The sequence below is a fragment of the Mustela nivalis genome, assembly GCF_964662115.1.
Source record: "Mustela nivalis genome assembly, chromosome: 8".
In the NCBI taxonomy this organism is placed as follows: domain Eukaryota; kingdom Metazoa; phylum Chordata; class Mammalia; order Carnivora; family Mustelidae; genus Mustela; species Mustela nivalis.
The window spans coordinates 38,534,027-38,553,056 of record NC_139027.1 but is presented as its reverse complement, the minus strand read 5'-3'; positions in this window follow the sequence as shown (position 1 = coordinate 38,553,056).

Here is a 19,030-nt window from a genome sequence, read left to right as displayed (position 1 = left end):
TTATCAGGAAGAAGCTCCTTTCTTCACATGGATTGGTTGCTGTACAGAGGTTATAATCCTGAAATGGCTATCTTTGATATTATAAGGGAGACTTTGCCTGAGAATGTAGGTGACACCAAGTAAACCTGAGTGACAGAAAGGAAGGACTTTTCCTGGATCCAAGATTTGAATCCCTTTACCCGGGATCCTCCATCATACCCTTGGTTTCTTCAGCCAACAGATTTCCTTGTAGATTCAGCAAGTTAGGATGGTGTTACAGGCTGAATTGTGTTCCCCCCAAATTAATATGTTGATATTTTCATCTCTGGTACCTTGGAATGTGACTGGAGATAGGGTCTTTGAAGAGATCATTAAGGTGGACCTTAATCCAACATATTTAGTGTCTTTACAGAAGAGGGGCATTTAGGACACAGACATGTATACACAGAGGACAGACCATGTGAAGACACTGGAAGAAAATGATCATCTACAAGCCCAGAAGAGAGGTCCTCAGAGGAAACCAACCCTGCTGATACCTTCATCTTAGACTTGTAACCTCCAGAACTATGAGGAAAGAAGTTTCTGGTAGTTAAGCCACTCAGTCTGTAGTATTTTGTTTTGGCTGCCCTAGCAACTAATACAGGAAAAAAAAAAAAAAGTAAGTGCTGGTGGGGTGCCTGGGTGGCTCAGTGGGTTAAAGCCTCTGCCTTTGGCTTGGGTCATGTCCTCGGGATCCTGGGATCGAGCCCTGCATCAGGCTCTCTGCTCAGGGGGGATCCTGCTTCCCCCTCTCTCTCTGCCTACTTGTGATCTCTGTCAAATAAATAAGTAAAATCTTTAAAAAAAAAAAAAGTTGTTGCTGGTGATTTGCTAATTTCTCACATGAACTCCTGGTCTAGTGATCAACTCCTACTGAACTCGTCCTCTTCATTTTTTTATAAGTCACCTCAAATCCAACATCTAAGCAGGGTCATCCCAATTCTCCTAAAATCTACTTCCTCTGTATTCCGTATCTCTGTGACGCCCTCTCCCCCATTGACCTATTACCTCAACCAGAAACCAGAGGTTCCTCTGCCTCATTGACTGAAACTTGCCATGGTCACTCGTGACTCTGTCCTAGTGGCAACACCGAGGGTTAAACCACCATTTTCCCTCTCCTGATTATTGCAGTTGGCTCCTCACTGATCTCCCGAGTTCCTTTTGTCGCTTTCCAATTCTCCCTCCACATCCCCCTCTTAATGATTTTTTTAAAAATGGCAAATCCAGTCATGACACTCCCCTGCTTTCAACTCTACTGCTCTTAGGATCCAAGCTCCATAGAATGGCAGATGTGATCTGAGGAGAGGTAACTCCCATTGTTGGCCAGCCTGTCTCGCTCGTCTACCCTCCATGCTCGCGCTGATCTTTCTTCTAAGAAAGCTCAGTGTCCCCCCAAAGCCAGTCATTCTGGTATCTTCTTCATGTTTCTCTGTATCACGTATGCTCGACTCCTTAAAGTTTTCTTTTTTTTTTAAGATTTTATTTATTTATTTATTTGACAGACAGAGATCACAAGTAGGCAGAGAGGCAGGTAGGAAGAGGGAGAAGCAGGCTCCCCGCTGAGCAGAGAGACCGATGCAGGGCTCAATACCATGTGATCACGACCTGAGCCGAAGGCAGAGGCTTTAACCCACTGAGCCACCCAGGCTCCCCAGCAGTTTTCTCTTAATTAATTCAACTTTTGAAATTAAATTCCAATAGGGAAGGTGGGTGGGGGAGGGTAAAATAGGTAATGGGAATTAAGGAATGCTCTTGTCCTGATGAGCACCTGTACGGAAATGAATCACTGTATTTACACCTGAAACGAATCTAACACTGCAGGTTAAGTGTCCTGGAACACAAATTAATTAATTAATTAAATTCCACCATTTGGAAAGGCAACCATATAGCACTGCTGTAGAAATTATACTCTAAATTTTAATATTATACACAGGCAGAGAGAATCTCGGTCATATACAGAAGGTAAACAATTTAAATGGATCATTAATATTACTAATAAAATTGGTCCCTTAAGTAATGGTGATAAATTTTAAGAAATTTTTAAATAAAAATATAAACGATGTAGGGCCACCTGACTGGCTCAGTCAGAAGAGGGTGGGATTCTTGATCTCAGGGGTAATGAGTTCGAACCCTATACTGGGTGTAGAGAGCACTAAAATAAATAAATAAATAAATAAACTTAAAAAAAATAAATAAAGTAATACAAGTAAGGGTAAATGTAATTTCATTAACATAAACCTAAACCTGAAAATAAATTCCTCAATAAGAACATCACTGCTTATAATCAGTTTAGTAACAAAGTGATATTCAGTTTAATTTTTTTAAATCAAGATTAACACAAAGTTCTACATTATTTAAAAAAATGTGTTTTGGGAGGTGCCTGGGTGGCTCAATGGGTTAAAAGCCTCTGCCTTCTGTTCCAGTCATAATCCCAGGGTCCTGGGATCGAGCCCCAGGTCAGGCTGTCTGCTCAGCAGGGAGCCTGCTTCCCTTCCTCTCTCTCTGCCTACTTGGGATCTCTCTCTGTCAAATAAAAAAATAAAAAATAAATAAATAAATATGTTTTGGAATTTTTTTTAACCAACATAAAGAATTAAAGCTTACATGTGTTTCACATGGGAATGGAAAAATTTATTAAATTGCTCCATGTGATAGGTTTGGCCAACTTTTATTTTTAAATGTTTGATTCAGGAAAGCATCTGAAATAATCCTTAGGATCTATTGTAAATTTAGGAAGGTTTTAGCCAAGATAATATCCAAAAAGGAATAGAGAAAGGATTTCTTGTGCCGTGACTACTGTCACTGGACAATGTTATAAAGTATTTTTATCAACCTTGTCCAAGTGCTTTTTTCATGCCCTGCAAAATACTTTCAGCGAATATTTCAGGTTAATTTGTTACGAGGTTCATTTATGAGTTCCAGAAATATATATTGAGCGTGACAGACCCTGGCCCTGGCTCCAGACACGATACATCATGAATCCTTGCACCCACACAGTGTCAGAGAGTGGATAGTGCCCACTCTGTTTGACCCAGAGGACCAAGGAACCCAGAAGACCTGGGCTACAAGCTTACAGTTCTCAAGGTCACTTTATCTTGCCTTGAAATACTGAAATAAGCATGTCTTTTAAGGATAAATTAGGCTTTCAAGTGAGCAAAACTTATCTATCAGATATGCTAATTCGTCAACCCTCGCCCAACCATGCATATGATGTCTAGGAAGATAGAAGGGCTCTTCTAGGAGGACTTAATTCTTCTCTTATCTTGAAAGGTCAGCTATGGGGGCACCCGGGTGGCTCAGTCCCTAAGCATCTATCTTGGGTGCAGGTCATGATCCCAGAGTTCTGGGATCGAGTCCCGAACCGGGCCCCTTGTTCAGTGGGGAGACTGCTTCCATCTCTCCTCCAGCTCATGCTCTCCTTTGCCACCTCTCTCTCTCAAATAACTAAAGTCTTTTTTAAAAATGATAAAATTAAAAAAAAAAAAAAGGAGAAGAAAAGACAACTGTGGAGCAAAAGTATGAAGCAGTTGTCCCTGCCCAACATTTTATAAAATTGAAATGGTTGAGAATTCAGTGACCTATATTTAACTAATTTTTTTTTTAAAGATTTTATTTATTTATTTGACAGAGAGAGAGAGATCACAAGCAGTCAGAGAGGCAGGCAAAGGGGGAGGGGGAAGCAGACTCCCTGCCGAGCAGAGAGCCCGATGCAGGGCTCTATCCCAGGACCCTGAGATCATGACCTTAGCCGCAGGCAGAGGCCTAACCCATTGAGCCACGCAGGCACCCCTAACATAATTAATAATTTTAAGTGCCTCCTGGAATATCCTGCCTATGTTCTGTGATCAAGATCTCTCCAATGCACACAACAATAGATAGTCTTGGCTCTCCAGCCTGCACGAAAGGAGTACATTCTCCTTTCGAAGGAGCATGGCCTTAGCACCCACTCATTGTTTGCCCAATACATTGCTCCTAAGCCTGTCTTGGTTTGCCATGAATGAATCAGTAAGTTTAAAAACCAGTTCTCTTTGTCATATGTGTCACAGGTCAAAATGCAACCATGGTCTTAATTTTCAACCTGTGTTGGCCTTTCATAGAAGAAGCACTCTGTAGATGGTTTTTGATGGTGATGATGATGATGACATTGATGTTATGATAACCTTGACCCTATGGCTGCTCCTGAATCTTCTTGGGTTGACCCCACCCAGTCAGGTCTGAGATTGGAGAAGCAGGATTTACCTAATTTTCTAACCAGTGCTTCCAAGTCCTGCATCCAAGTCGTTAAAATGCAGATTCTTTGGCTCCGCCCACATGGAGTCTGAACCCCTAGGGCAGGGTGCCTGCAGGCCGTGTGCTTTTTGATCTCCATTCTCAGTGATCTTGACGTTTGAGTCTGGGAGCATAATTACCTATCGGAACTTTAAAAATGAGGGAAAATGCTGTTGTGTAGGTATACATAAACGGTAAAGCAATGCTTCACAAGTTGGAGAGATCAGTGAGAGGTAACAGAATCCATCAGTCTTGTTGAAGTAATAGGAATCCTGCCCTTGTCTCATTTGGAGATGACATGGAGAGCCAGGACCAGCAGGAATGCGCCTGTAGCATCCCTCAGGAGTGGAGAGGCAGCGGGGGCAGTTGGGAGCCACGCTAAGGAGCAAAGAATATACCAGTTCTGGAAAAATCAAGGAATACTTCACATGAACACGTTAATACATATTGTGGGGGAAAAAGAAGTAGTTTGAGGGGGAAGGGAAGTCTATCTTAAATGGAGACTTGGGAGATGAAAATGGAATGAACTTGAATTCAGAGAGCACACATCATTGTGGGGTGCTATTTAGTTCTGCCCTTTTAAAGCAGAACTTCCCGCAAACCTCTGACAGAAGGCCTCAGAAGCGTTTTTGGCAACGGAGCAAAATGATGCAGTTCTCTGGTTTCCGTGGTCAGAGAGACCCGGGCTCCCACCCCAGCTTTGCTGTGTGTTAAGCTTAGGAGGTAGTACCACCAGCTAAATACGATTTGAATCTCTGAATCTTGATTTTTCTCGTGTATGAAATATGGACGGCAGTACCTAAATTGTTTGAAGGATTAAATGTGACAATGTGTGTAAAGCACTAAGCATTCCGTAAATGATGGCTTTTATTTTCAGAATGAATAAACCTGGAAATGAAGTGTATTGCCTTTGTTCATGGATAACTCACAGGTCAGAAACACAAGATGAAGATAAACAGACACTTTCTTGCTAAAAAAAAAAATTAAAATATGTGATTTCCCCTGTAGAGCATTGTTTGGACCAATCTTGTTATTGTACGAGAGCATTTGGAAGAATGGTTGCAAATGAAACATTAGACATTTCAGTATATAACATACAAACTTCTTAATTTGTCAAAAAATTAATGAAGTGCCAACGATGGGCCAGACCCTGGAGAAAAGAGAGTTTCTGCCCTCAAGTTGCCCCCAGCTATAGAAGAACAAAAAAGGAAAGTAGTTAGGCTGGAAGTAGCTTCTGTGGGAGTTGTAACAATTTTATCTTTTAAGATATTAGTAATTTTCTCATCAGTTTCTAGGAGTTCCATCCATTATGGGGAGATTGAGGCTTTTGTCTCTAATATGAGTTACAGTATTCCCCCTTTCCACCCGGATACTCTCTCTTTGACTTTGTTTCAGTGTTTTATTTTGTTTTGTTTTATCATGAGGGTATCATTGTCATCTCAGCAACTATTAGTATCTTCTTTAAGAGCTTCTAGATTTTGTGTCATAGCTGTCAGGCCTTCCTGGTTCTGAGATTATAAAATAATTCTCCCATTTTTTTTTTTAAGATTTTATTTATTTGCCAGAGAGAGAGAGAGAGAGAGAGAGAGAGAGCACGAGCAAGGGGAGGGGCAGCGGAAGAGGCAGAAGCAGACGCCCCACTGAGCAAGGAGCCCGATGTGGGACTGGATCTTAGGACCCTGGGATCATGAACTGAGTTGAAGGTCACTGACTGAGTCACGCAGGCATCCCTCATGTTTTCTACTAGTACTTTAACAATTCCATTTTTTTATATTCAAAACTTTGACCCATTGTCATTATCTGGATGAGAGATGAAAATCCAACTTGATTTTCTCCAGCAGGTCCCCTGGATGTCCCAACACCATTTATTGAATACTCTCCTTAATTTATATGGGTTCGTAGATAATATAAAACAATCTGATGTTGCATTCTGAGAAGAAAGAGTCATTGGTATTTAATAATAATGTGCTTCCTCCTCTCCCTCCTCCTCTTTCCTGCTTGTACGTGTTCTCTCAAATAAATAAATAAATAAAATCTTAAAAATAGATATATAGGGACACCTGGGTGGCTCAGTCCTTTAAGCGGCTACCTTCAGCTCAGGTCATGATCCCAGTATTCTGGGATCGAGTCCCCCATCGGGCTCCTTGCTCCAAGGGGAGCCTGCTTCTCCCTCTGCCTCTGCCTGCCACTCTGCCTGCCTGTGCTCTCTTTCTTTCTCACTCTAATAAATAAAATCTTTTAAAAAATAGATATATAAAATAAAATAAATAAAATAATTTTTTAAAAATAACAACCCCCAAGTCTTTAACAAAAGATTAAATCACATTGGGTAGTGTTTGTTAAGAGGCAAGGGGAGTGAATGCTTTATATGGCGCACTCATATTAACATTTTTGGTGGTTATTCCTCAAAGCAGTAATTTCAAAAAAGTTTGCATCGTATCTCCCACTAGCCAAGATAAATAAGTTGGCAAGTAAAGTTAAAACAAATATGAAAACCTCAGAGAAAGCCTGTCTGGAGTGACGAGCCAGTGTCTGGCCAGACAGCACGTCCATCCAGGACCAGCTGGCTGGTCATTCACACGACTGCAGTTATCCTGCTTCAGAAACCCTGAGTATGTAAAATATTTTTTTTTTTTTGGAATTCAATGATTAGTTCTGAACTTCGGGGCCAGAAGAAGCCTCATGCTAGTTAGCAGTCCCATCAGCAGTGTAAGAGACTCTTTCCTCTCACCCTTATTCAATATTCAATATAACCAAAGTGTACTAATGTCATCGATGAAAGATATCTCCTTTATTGTTTTCACATTCACTTCTTTAATTAGGAGTCAGTTTGTCTCTCTTTTTCATATGTGTATTCTTTTGGGGGGGGCGTACAGTGTACCTTGCCCGTTTTGTTGGATTGTGTGATTTTTTGTTATTTTTTAGAAACTTTGCACTAATCCCATCTTAGACAAATCACAGTCTCTCCAAGCGTGTTTTCTCATCTGGAGAAGGAAAGCAGTAATGCTGACGTGAATGATAACTACTGGACTGGGCACCTATGTCAGGTACTTTGCTAAGTAAGCATCAGCTCATGTCAGGGCCCCTAGTCCATAGGGCACCTCTGTGCCAGTAAGCAAAGGCAGCCCTTCCCTGTGCTGGCTCAGCCTGGTCAACTCTTCTGAGCAACGCTGTCTCATCTAATTTTCATAAATAATCCTAGGAAGAAGGTACTATTATCCTTATTTCAGGTCACTTCCCCAAAGCCGCACAGCGAGTCAGCAGGGAATTTGGAACCCCGTGATTAATCCCTGCTCCTACCTCCCAAGGTTATAGTCACTACTGATCAGCACAGTACCTGACAAGTGGTAAACAGCCGCTAGAGTCTGTGTGATGTTAGCCTTTGTCCTGTCAAGTGTTGCAGATACTGTTTTCCATTGAAAACATGAATTTGGCTTGTGGTGTTGGCTAACCAACATTTTTATATGATCAGATTTATTGTTTAAGTATGATTTTGGTGATGCCTTTTGTTTGAGTTGGCATTATAAGGACAAAATAATTGGGTAAGACAACCACTCATGTGAGTGGGACATGTGAGGGGACAGGCTAACTTAGACAGAGCCCCCAATACAAGATGGCATCTGCCTTCTCAGCCATGGACCAGTCCTGATGTGGGACATGGCTCTGCAGCCCAGGTTTCCCAGGTCCCAGCCACCTGGGTGCTTTCCGGGCACTTAGAACAGAACTTAGAACAGAACTTAGGGAGATGAACTGGAAAACACGGCATCTCCCTTAAAGGAAGCTGTCTTCATTTCCAGTTAAATCCCATTGGAACTTAGGTGGACACACCTGGCATGGGAGGAAGCTAGAAAATGTAGTCTCAGCCGGGTGGCCTGAGCTCCCCAGAAACAAGGGGTGCAGTGGGCAGGGTCAGGGCTTTTGTACAAAAAGCCAGGAAACAGTGCCCGAGTACAAGCCACTGTCCGTAGCCCACCTCCCCAAACCTGATGGCTTCATATGGGAAATTCCTGCCTTCCTGAATTTACTTCTGGATAACTTTTGCTCAGTAAAGAATTTCAGTTCTTGTGGATGCAGTTTTGTTTTGTTTTTGTTTTTGTTTTTTTTCCAAGCTCTTTTTGTTGGGGATAATTATAAGAAGTAACTCTGAGTTAAGAAAAGAGAAATAAACTCCTTGCCTCCTGAGGGTCTTAGCAAATTCTCCTTCCTGGGTCTGGACCATTTTCCAGCCTTTCAGCCAGTTAATTGCTACCTGCTCTTCAGTTGCCAGCTCACGGCCCCATCCTCCCAAAAGGGGCCCTGGATCCTTCTCTTCACTCCCTCACCAAATAGATGAGGGTTTCTTTATAATCGGCTCCTATTATTTTGTATTCACAGCACTTTCACGGTTGGTAAGTAGGATGCTTTACCATGGCCCGGGACTGTGGCTTTGCAGGACAGAGCCTAGCACCAGGCACAGAATAGATGCTCAATAAATGTTTGCTGGATGAATGACCCAATGTTGAGAGGAAGGCAGATGGATTCCAGAAGAAAGGGAGGAGGCTGGCTGAGATGGTGGTATCTACCTTAGCCCGTCAGCAGTGGCCAGTCAGAGCGCAGGAGCTGCACCTGGGGAAGGGGCAGGCGGAGGCAGGATCGGCCTGACAGACAGACATCAGAAGCTGTCTATAGCAAGGACTGAGAAGATGAGAGCCTTTGCAGGGCAGGGTGGTGGGAGGTGAGAAATACCTGCTCAACTCTGGTGCAGGGGTTTGGGCCTCTGACCCTTTAAAAGAGACACCCGCCTTTAAGAGCCGATCATTGAATTAATGAAATGTTACGTGTTGGAATTTCCCTGCCTTTTCTGTGAAATAAAATTATATGTTCCATAACTTCATTCATTTTTCTGGAGTGAAGTTCGATCCTCTGTCGGACACCTACTTAAACAATTTGCGTTTCAATCTGAAAGCGATACTGACACTTGAGGAAGATCTGTACCAGGAGTGGGGGTAAAACAAAAGTGATGGGGATTTCATCCTTTCCTCTTGTCGGTGCACTTTTGGACGTTAAGAGTGACATTGACAAGTGTCCTAACCAGGAAGGTATATAGCGTACTGACCATCGAATTAAACTGCAGAGTCCCTGTTTCATCTTGGACAGGTATGGGCTACATTATCTATATTGCCTTCATCAACCTCTCTTTTTTTGTAACCTAGATTGGTCAAAATTTCTACCTCTTTTGTAGGAATGGTAAGTCAACCAAAAGCAAAGATAACAGGAAAAAAAAAAAAACAAAACCCTGTTTGGAAAGCATGCAGAAAAGGCAGTTGACACTGAGTCACTTACAGGATGGAATCTCAGGGAGGGAGCAAAAAAAGAATTTTTGCACTTAATTCCATTTGGAACATGAAAGCACTCCACAGTCTCCCTGCTTGCTGCCTAGGCTTCTCCTGTCAGATGATTTCAGCTTCAAGGAGGCAAAGAAACAAAAAAGCCGGAACGTTTGGGTCATCGGTTCCTCCAACCCTCACTCCGTTCCATCACATGATCAAGGGGCCATTGGTTCTTGCAGAAATTATATGAAGATGAAGATGTGACCCTAACTTCCCCACATGAACAAATCTACTCGGTTTTATTGCCCGGAATCAGTTCATTTTTACCGCTGACATTATTTTCCAGGAGTACTTGGAGGAAAGGTGAAAATGAGACTGGTAACATCAGCCTGATTCATCTGAGGACACTTTTGTACCCTTTGTGGGGTTGTAAGTGTCTCCCAATATTTGAATTGCAGCTGCTTCAAAAGAAGCAGCGTCCCTCCTTCCAAGCATGTGAAGATGCATCTCGGTGTCACTATGTCTTCAAGTTTCACGTGGCCAAAGAGTTAGATCTGAAGAAGAGAGAAATAATTTCAAGTTTAAAGAAAGCGATGGGGCAGAGCAGGAGGACGAGGGCTAGAAGCCCCAGCCTCCGACGACTGACACACGAAACTTGTCTTTTCGTGAGCAGCTTAATGCATTTTCAGAAGAAACTCACATCAGAGACTTGGCTGGATCCGTGCCTCTAGACTTGAAGGAAGGGGAGATGAAGTCTGCTCTATGCTTTTCACAAAGCTCAGAAGAACCTGGCAGGAGCCCAACACCTTTGTCAGGTGCACTTTCTCTATTGTTCCCCAAATGGCGAGGGATTAAGATGAGGGGGTTGGAGTGGCAATTTTTTCACGACTCTTCCTAAGCCAGAAGAGACACTTTTCTTAGAGAGCTGTGGGAAGGAATGCAGACTGCTGAGTGCTTTGGGAAGCTTGTTTCCAAACACCTGGAGTGTGTGTGTAATCCATACTTTAAAACAGCTGACTTCTGCTTCCTCAAAACCCCCTCCTCGCCCCTCCCTTCCCTTCACGCTGCTCTGCCTCCAGCCTCCAAAGCCTTGCTCTTTGGATTTGGGGAATAAAAGGAGCCCCACACTCACCATTGCTGCAAAGAGGGATCCAGTCTCCTTTATGTATGTGAACGGGGAAGCTCTGCCGCCCTCCATCCCAACCACTGAGGTTCCAGGCAAGAGGAAGAGTTGGATTTTCAAAATGATGTGTGCCTAGCCTCTCATAGTGCCCAGGACTGCAGTTCATGCAAATGTTTATGTAAATGTTTATGCAAATGTGGGTCTCAGGCTTCTGGGAAGTTAGGAGACCTCTGGTCTTTTTTTTTTTAATTAGTTTTTTAAGATTTTATTTATTTATTTGACAGACATCACAAGTAGGCAGAGAGGCAGGCACAGAGAGAGAAGAGGAAGCAGGCTCCCTGCTGAGCAGAGAGCGGGGGCTCAATCCCAGGACCCCGACCTGAGCCAAAGGCAGAGACTAACCCACTGAGCCACCCAGGTGCCCCAGGAGACCTCTGGTCTTGATATGATTATTTATCAACCCCTTTGAGCCCTCAGAGAAAAGCCCTCTAGAAATACAGAGAACAGAAGCTGGCTTCTCCAATCGCACCTGGCCACACTTTTTGTTGTTTGATTCACTCCCCTAGAAGCCCCAAGAGCCAGATTACCGTTTCCATAAGCATCATTTTAAATTTTTAAATTTCAGGAATTTCCCCCCTTTCCATTTGGGGTCAGCAGGCTAGGCACTAAAATAAATCTCCTGTACAGCTGCCTTCTCTCTGAGCCTTAAGAAATTGTAGCTGCCAACAGGGATGCTTTGAGATTGAAAGATGCCTAAAAACACTTCAAGCTTCTCAGAAACAAAACTGGTTCTGTAAGTAGCATGTAAAGAATCAGCCCTGCTCCAGAGAGAAGGAAAAGCAGCAAGACGACCCCGGACTGGTCAGCTCTACTCTATCCACCGAGTGCGAAAAAGCCTGGTGCTCCGCGGCTCACGCAGCTTTGGAGTCCCAACATGTGCTGTGCCCAAGGCAGAAGGCATAGGCGCTCCCCTTGGGACAGCCCCTTCCCTCCGCGATTAGCAGGTTACCAGGGCCTGGATCACGACTGCTGTGTCCTGTTCTGACATGGAGCCTCGCATGCTAATCGCTTGCTGAGTAAAATCTGCCCGGTGTGCCTTGTGATTAATCGAGGGAGAGGGCTCCGTCCGTACCCCCGCAACTGTGTTCATTTCGCTTCCTAAAAATCTGCTTCTGGGAAGGGTAAGGTGTGTTTATTTCTAATCTTGAGCTTATCCTTGAAGGAATCTGTAATTGATGATGGCACTGAACGTGGCAGTTTGCCTCTATTCTGCTATTTTCCCCTATGAAATATGCATGATGGCTTATTGGATGATGGCCCGCACAGCAGTAGGTCGTGGGCTTTCTGTAGGAAATAGGCATGTTCAGATGTGTGGGGAAATTGCATATTCTCAGCCATTTCTACCCTCCTGATCCTCCCCTATAAATCCTGTGTCTTTTTTGCTGTAAGATTTTTACATAAAATGGGGAAAATTGAAACCATTTTTCAGCCAGATCATTCCAGGTTTGCATTTTAAAGCAGATTTCGAAATACATATTTTCAGTAAAATCAGCTGTACTCCTTTAACTCACTACTTTGTAATATATTCCACTGCACCAATGAGATTAATCCTAGGTAGTAAATTTTAAAATGCGTAAGAAAGGAGCACGTGGGTGGCTTAGGCTCAGCTGGTTAAGAGTCCGACTCTTTTTTTTTTTTTTTAAGATTTTATTTTTTATTTATTTGACAGAGAGAGATCACAAGTAGGCAGAGAGAGAGAGGGGGGAGGAAGCAGGCTCCCGCTGAGCAGAGAGCCCGATGCGGGACTCGATCCCAGGACCCTGAGATCATGACCTGAGCCAAAGGCAGCGGCTTAACCCACTGAGCCACCCAGGCACCCAAGAGTCCGACTCTTGATTTCGGCTCAGGTCAGGATCTCAGGGTCTTGAGATTGAGCTCTGCGATGGGCTCTGAGCTCAGCTCAGAGTCTGCTTGAGATTCTCTCTCTCTCCCTCTGTCCCTCCCCACTCACTTTGTCTCTCTCAAATAAATAAAATCTTTAAAAAATAAAATACATGGGAAGAAACAATTGAAGACGAAATACTGCAGGGCTTTGCCATGGTTTACGTTTGGGACCCTGAGATCCTAGGAACTGGATGCAGTAGTATTACAGAATTCAAATCCAGTTGTTAATTCAATTGGAAAAACAACTACTTGGAAGGGGAAAAGTCATTGCCAGAAAAAAAAAAAAAAAAAAAAAAAAAAAAAACACACGCAATCCAGTGTTTCTCTTACCAAGCAGAGATAGTGAGAGTATAGCTGACGCTTGAGCAATATGGCTTTGAATTGTGCAGATCCACTTACATGAGGATTTTTCCCAGTAAATATATTTATTCCTTCTTATGATTTCCGTAATAACATCTTCTTCTCTGTCGCTTTCTTTATTGTAAGAATACAGTATATAATGCATGTAACAGTATATGTTGATTGTGTATGTTACTGGTAAGGCTAATCAACTTTAAGCTATTAGTAGTTATAATCGGGGAGAGTCAAAATTATTCATGGATTTTTGACTGTTCAGGAGGGTTGGCACCCCACATTATTCAAGGGTCAACTGTATCCCTCTCTTTCTCTCTCTTTTTAAAGATTTTATTTATTCATTTGACAGAAAGAGAGAGGGAAAGAGCACAAGCACGGGGAGCAGCAGGAAAAAGAGCCTGATGTGGGACTCGATCCCATGACCTGGGATCATGACCTGAGCCAATAGCAGAGCTTAACCAGCTGAGCCACCCAGGCACCCCTTTCCTATATATTTCAACTGACCCAGTATCTCCAGACTACAGACAAATTCAGGGAGGAGTTAGAGGTAAACACCAATTCATTATTTATGCAAAGCCTAAGCAAGAGCTCTAACATGGTCCTTCTGCCTCTCCCTGGGCAGCTCTAACAGCACAGAGGAGGAGGGCAAGAGAGGGAAAGCAAGCCAGCTTGCTCTGTACTGGGAACAGCATTTCCCTAGAGATGTCTGAAGGAACAGCCAACTTAGTGAAGCACCATCTCTAAATCACAAAAGGAAAAAAAAAAAAAGCAAACAGTAAATTAACAGTGTTAGACAGGGTAAGGTACAACGTTCTCCAGGAGGTCACCCCTGCAGAAAAATGCAAAAGAAAACTCAAAAGTAATGCAGAAACAGCTACTTCAACTTCCTTCAGTAGAAATATTCCTCTCTTAAAAATGATGATGGGATGGGCGCCTGGGTGGCTCAGTCGGTTAAGTGTCCGATTCTTAGCTCAGCTCAGGTCTTGATCTCGGGTTTGAGCCCCGTGTTGGGTGTGGAGGCTTCTTTAAAAAAAAAAAAAAAAAAAGCCAATAGAGAAAAAAATGAGGATGAGGAATCTTTTACAGGGGACATAGGAACACTTTATCCCTGAGCATGACATGTGGCCAGTATTTTAGTATTTTTATGGGCTGTGTTAGCAGACTGAGAGCAGACTTGGGCTTGACGAAGGGTAAGTCTTTTACTATGAAAATGCATTAAATATTGCACCTCGTTTTAATAAAAACAATAATGAAAAAAAGGTAACTAAAACTCACAGTCCTAAAGACAAATCCGAAATAAGGAGAAAAGTAACAGGCTATTCTGGACTAACCACACCTCAAGAGCAAGCAACAGAAAATACTAAAACATAGTTTATTTACTTCTTTCTTCTTCCTGTGGAAGTTTGTTTAGAAGCATGTCATGGATTCCCATAAAATGATAGTAATATCTGCATATCAGTGGTCAAAGCCATCTCCATGCAGTACAAGCTAAAATGTGGCCCATTCTGTCGGAGCAGTGCAAACAGCCCCAACTTGACGGTGGAAGTAGTTTAAATAATTTCCGAAAAGCATAGATGCAGAATCACTGTACAGATGGTTAGGGAACTCGGGATGAAACCCATCCTCTGTCATCACAAAGCTTTGTTTGGGGAAGGCTGACTCCCCTGGTTTGCACCACAGGATCAGTAACAGTATCCACTGCTGTCCCTGTTGCTGCAAACATTTATACGGGTTTTTACAGAAGAGGAACATTTTGCTATCCCATTTGCACCTCCAGACAACCGTTCATAATTGATGACCATTTTAATCTGAAAATACACACACACACACACACACACACCAGTTTACCAGAAAGGTTAGAAAGTGAAGTGGAAAGAACTTCCCAGAAACTAGAACAAAAATACAAAATGAAAAATAGGAGAGGATAAGAAAATTAGAGTAGTAAGAAAAAAGTCTAACATCCAATAATATGAATTCCAAAAATTGTCGGAAAAATGGGAGGAAGGAAGGAATAAAGAAATAATACAAGAAAATGTCCCAGTTTTGAAGCCTCAGGGATCTAAATGACAAGGATCACTTGAGCAGCCAGGACATTGGACAATAAATGGCCCACCAGGGCACACCATCACAGAATTTTAGCATTAGGAATAGAAATAATATTAATAATATAAATATAACATTAATATATATTATTATAATATATATTAGAATAGACAATATCGTATTATATATAAATATAATATAAACATAAATATATTAATTATATTAATAATATAAATGAGTAATATTCCGAAAGCTGATAGAATAAAAGAAGTCACACACAAAGGATCGTATCAGACTGCAGTAATAACTGGTCAATAGAGGGAGATTCATAGAAGTGTCTTCAGAATTCACAGGGATAGCCAGAAAAAGGAGAAACAAGCCAAGGACCCATTCACTGATGAATGGATAAATCAAAATGGTATAGGGCTCCAAGGGTACCTTGTTTGGCAGTAAAAAGGAATGAAGCAGTTACATGCTTCAACATGGCTGAGCCTTGCAAGCATGATGCTCAGGGGCACCTGGGTGGCTCAGATGGTTAAGCATCTGCCTTTGGTTCAGGTCATGATCCCAGGGTCCTGGGATCGAGTACTGCATCGGGCTCCCTGCTTGGCAGGGGGCATGCTTCTTCTCCCTTTGCTGCTCCCCCTGCTTGTCCTCTTCCACTCTCTCTCAAGTAAATAAAATCTTAAAAAAAAAAAAAAAAGCATAGGGGTGCCTGGGTGGCTCAGTGGGTTAAGCTTCCGCCTTCAGCTCAGGTTGTGATCCCAGGGTCTTGGGATTAAGCCCCGCATTGGGCTTTCTGCTCACCAGGGAGCCTGCTTCCTCCTCTCTCTCTGCCTGCCTCTCTGCCTACCTGTGATCTCTGCCTGTCAAATCAATCAATCAATCAATCTGTCTATCTATCTTTAAAAAAAAAAAAGGCATGTAGCTCACAAGACAGTTGCAATGATGACATATTGAGGATTCCATTCATTGGGCGGTGGGGAGGGGGATGGGGAACGACTGCTAATGGATATGGGGTTTCTTTGGGGGAAATGAAAATGCTTTCCCTTGGATTTTCAGGGTCATTCACTGTTCCAGTTTGATCATTTGATTATTATACTCATTTGATCTACTCATTTGACGATGATACCTTTGTTGTTGTGCATGCTAAAACCTCTTCAAGAATCATCAGACTAAATGCTAGTCTCTCCTTGAAATGGCTACACTTTATTATCAATGAACACATCAGTTATCAGTTAACCCCTCATTAGAGTGTAGCTGCCTGGTAGCATGTGAGAACCTCCCAGGTCCAAGATGGCCAAGATGGTCAAAGATACTTGTACCTACTCACCCGTCCTCCAAAGGCCAATGATGTGCCGTGGGAAGGAGTCTTCAGAGTGGCTGAGAGATAAAATGGTAGGGAAAGCACTCCGCTCTCCCTCCAGCGGAGACAACAAAGAGGACAATGTTTCTTTTCTCTGCACTTGCAAAGACATTTGAATCATGTACCCACCCATCATTTTGCTTGCCACCACCTGGAAGTAGATACTGGGCCGGAGGCAGGAATCAAGAGAGAATAAGCTATCAGCTGCCTCCCGGGGAGCTCTCGATCTCTTGAGAAAAGTAGGGGCATGCTTGAAACACGGTTCCTTGTACTTTTGTTCCTCCTATTTCTGCCAAACTTGGTCTACCCCAGTAAGAGCTGATTGCCCTTCCTCGACTCTACCCCTTTGGTGTCATTAATTGAAAATGAAGGCAACTTCTCATTGCGTAGTAAAATCCGTGGCATGGAAGGATTACATGGCCGTGCTCTGTGCCCCCCAGTGGTCGGGGATGACACGTCCCCGTAGGCTGGCTGAGTCTGCCTCAGCTAACAAGTTATTTCTCAAGCTGCGTCCGTGGGCCACTTTCACGGAACAAGAAAGACGAGGTCCCTTCACTTTGGCTGGGGGAGGAGGGAGGTGAAGTGGGGGCTCCCTTCGATAGAATGAGCGAGGGCAGGCCTCTCTTGGGGATGGGAGACAGCCAGGCTGTGAGATGGAGAACAAGTATTTCCAACCACACTGCGCAGGGGGCAGGCATTATCGGTCCTGCTCTGCAGGGGAGGAAGCCGATCCTTAGAGGATGACAAAATAAGATTTTCGGCTGGCAAAATAGATTTTTCAATCCTGCTCTCTCCCCCTCCACCCTAGCCATTCTCTGTCTCCCACCCCTGTGTCAGCCGGCGGTGAAAAAGCAGGGGACCATGAAGTCCAATTGGAGAGGGCAAGAGACCCAAGCTGAATGGTAAAGGACAAGAAGGAAGTAGAGGTGGCCCTGAGGAACAGGATGGGGCTGAAAGTGGGGGTCTCCTTGCTTCTCTGCTGCTCTCTGGTCACCTTCCCGAAGCACGGCACCTCTCCAAAGGGTGGAGACTTACTCTTGCCCCAAGAGAAGGCTCGAATAAAAAACATTTTGCTCATCTTCGAGCCTTTGAGAAGTGTCTGGGAATCTCCCCCACCCAAGCTGGCCTGCCAAGAATGCTTGGATCTCCTTGCCTGTCCCTCAAAGGCCAATGGCAGGTGGTGGAAACTAGTCTTTACAGATGGCCGAGGAGGGAGGAGGGAGGGGAAACACACACCTCTCTCTGAGCAGAAGGTAACAGATAGGAAGGGCTCCCAGGTTGTGCCTGCAAACACGAACGCACATTCATAAAAAGCTGGGCTTTCACAAAGCATGGAGGCCTTCAGTCTGTCATCAGCCAGGCTGGGAAACTGGGGTCCCACCTGAGCCATCCTTCTTCTTCTGGACACTTCACCAACCGGACCTCTGAGAACCATAAATAAAGATCACCGCGAATGGCTTTTCTGTCTGACCCTTTAACCTGAAATAAAAATAAAGCTTGGAGAATGTAATCCTGACTCAAGTCTCCTTTGTGGGCTCCTCCTTCCCTTACCTGTTGACAGGTGCCTGCCGGACCTCACAGTTACCTTTGATTTAGCTGTAATGGCATCTCCACACTTAGCCAAGGTCTGCCCTGTAATCCTTTCCAAAGCTTAAGTCAATTTATATGGTAACCTGAGAGCCATTTCTGCTTCCAGATGATGTCACTGTCTGTTAACACATGCTGGAATGATCGCTAAACTCAGGCTTAGGGCAACAGAACAGATCACTCTCGAAGCCAGAGTTGGGTTAAAACAAATGTTTGACAAATTTTCAAAATAAAAAAGAAGCTTCATTCCCATGGACCTTTTTGTAAGCTCCTACGATATTGCAATACTTCTTTTCAGAGAACGGAGAGTGGTTTTTCTGAAACAAAAATCTGTACATGGGAAGTTGCCATGTATTTATGGAGATAAAGGAGGCAAATTTGAAACTGGAGCAGAGAATTACAGACATACTGATCAAAACCTCCAAATGAACTTTAAAACACTTATTTTTCTCCATTTGAACCCTGGAATGAGTTTGCATTAATAAAAGTTATCCCTAGCATCTGTTTATTTGAGCACAGTTCTGGGTACAAAAGGGTTTTCTTTCTTCCATGTTTATTTGGGATCTTAGGGTGAACCGTGTAACAATTTCTTTGTGTTAAATGGTATCTGCTAACCACAGCAAACTTAAGCCCATTTTGTTATAGGATAGATGGACTATATTGATGAAGTGGTGGAGAGAGATTTGCCTTCATGTACACCTGTTCACATTTTGCTTTGGTTTAAATGTATGAAAATGATTAAAGAGTTACTTTGGGGAGTGCCTAGGTGGCTCAGTCGATTGAGCGGCTGCCTTCGGCTTATGTCTGATCTCAGGGTCCTGGGATGGAGCCCCACATCAGGCTCCCTGCTTAGTGGGGGGCCTGCTTCTCCCTCTATCTCTGCCACTCCCCCTGCTTGTGCTTGCTCTCTCTAGATCTCTGTCAAATAAATAAATAGAATCTTAACGACAATTTTTTTTTTTTTAAAAAGAGTCTTAGGCTTTAAATGTTATGAATACCTCTAATTCCAAAATATCA